This window comes from Filicampus tigris, chromosome 2, assembly GCF_054856515.1.
Source record: "Filicampus tigris isolate MCC_2025a chromosome 2, RoL_Ftig_1.0, whole genome shotgun sequence".
Taxonomy (NCBI): Eukaryota; Metazoa; Chordata; class Actinopteri; order Syngnathiformes; family Syngnathidae; genus Filicampus; species Filicampus tigris.
In genome coordinates, this window is record NC_141218.1 from 31,967,149 (window position 1) to 31,969,398 (window position 2,250).

Genomic DNA, 2,250 nt, shown 5'->3' on the forward strand with positions numbered 1-2,250 from the left:
ATAACATAGAAACAAATTCCATCATTGGGTGTAGATCCAGTCTCTCTATAACCTTCATGGCATGTGAAGTCGACAAATATGTCGTCAAGACCAGGTGACATGGCCTTCTTCGTTTCTGTATTAGACGGCATAGCACAAGCACCTTTTCCTGCTGCAGACTCAGGTTAAAGATCTCATGCTGGATGCTAGCTGGTAGGTACAAGCCTTCAAGACAAAAACACTGGTGCAAACAGGTCCGGTAGCCTTATTTCGGTGGAGTTTCTCACGCTCTCTTCTCGCCTGGTCAGCTGTCAATGTCATGTGAGGTCATATTCATTTAGAGGAGGAGGAGGAATTTGGTGGAGTCGTCATCAGTGTCACACTGGGATGGGGTGAAGTGCAGTAGTTGCTGTGAAGGCTGAGGAGAGGTGAAGGTAAGATTAGGTGGGGCGTACAGAACTGAATCTGTTGAAAAAACATTCAAGTGATCAACCATACTGACAACCATACAGGGGGCCGGGAGGAAGGCGTGAGGGCCACAGAAGAATCCTATTACCCCTGAAACTGGCGAGACAAGGCGCCAGCTTTGATGTTGTGCAATGCAGAAGGGTAAGAAAGGAAGAAATTGAAGCAGGTGAAGAACCGGTACCACCGGGTCTGATGTAGGCTCAGTATCATAGCTGTTTGGATGTACAGTATTTAAGGTTCTTTTTGCCAATCCATACCAAAAAACGTCATTTTGTCTCTTCAAACTAGTGCCTCCACACGTCTTATACACCAACTTAGTGGCCAGCGGCTCCCTGTGGCCACCTTTACCATTTCTCTCGGCAGGTAACAGTCACTGTGAGAAAAAGGCTAGGATGGAGTTTCTGGTCTGGCTGGTACAAGTTAGCCCCACTACCACACCAGAAGCATCCACCTCCGTAAATAAGTGACGATCAGGATCTGATACTGCAGGAGCAGAGTCCAACCAAGAGGGTCTGAAATGCCTCTTTGGCGGCCTGACTCTCACTAAAGGTACCCTCGGGACAGGTGAGATGTATGAGAGTTGTGGAACTTATATATTAAACTTATACAACTTAACTTATATACATATCTATATATCTATATATATATATTTATATATATATATATATATATATAATTTTTGCACAATTACTGAAGAGTAGGGGTGTAACGGTACACGTGGGTGTATTAATACGTTTCGGTATGGCATGTTCGGTTCGGTCCAACTATTAGCGCGAGTTTACGCACGGGCGCTGCTGACTGTTGCACGCGGGAGAGGAGTGTAGCGGCACAAAAGAGAGAGCCAGAAAAGAGTCAGAGCTCGAAGGTCCCCCGTACAGTGCGGTCTCCTGTTTGGGAAAGTTCTGGCTTTCCTGTTAAAATCGCAGATGGGGAAAGGTACGTGGAGGAGTCCCAAAGTTGTGTGCCGACATTGCTACATGAGATTGGCAGTCTAACATGCACGGAATCATCCGACTGTGAATGTTTCTTAGACGAGGGAGCAAAAACGTCAAACTTAAATAGCGAGATTTATCATATTGTAGCGTCTTCCAGGAACACGCCATCAGACGTGGTTTAATTATCACGTTTTTATTAATCCAAGTACAACTGCTCGCGCTCTTCTTTCTCCGCTGCTCCACTCGCTTGTCGTACAATGCATTCACGAACCTCGGAAACATCACAACTCAGCAACACACAAATCTGACCACAACACAGCTAACCCAATTCGTTACAATATGCTGTTCAACATTCAAAGATTTCAATGCCTAAAAAGTAAATACAATTTCATAAGGACTTTTTAAAGTTACTGTATTTTTTCATTATAAAAAGAGTTTTAATATAGTTAGCAATAATTGTAACTGTTATTGTATGTTTTTTTTTTCATCACAAAAAGTGAATATATGTACTGTAATGACAACTAGTCTTTAACTTGAACACTTTGATGTGTCATCGTCACAAGTTGTTGCTGCTGAGTATTTAAAGATTTCAGTGTCTTAATTTACAAAATTAAGAGATCTTTATTGTTAGTGTATTATTTATTCTGGTGTCATTCCTTAGAATATCACCTGAATGGTTCAATTTTTATTTATTTTTTCAAAAAAATGTACCTTTACTTCTCACCTTTTCAAAATAATCCTGTCAAGAGTTGGAGAAATTAATTAATTTAATCTGGAAGTATTTGATCTAATTCATCTATTTTTAATCTCACTTAAAAATTGCTGAGGAAATCACCAAAGCCACCATTGTCTGTATGTATCTGTATCT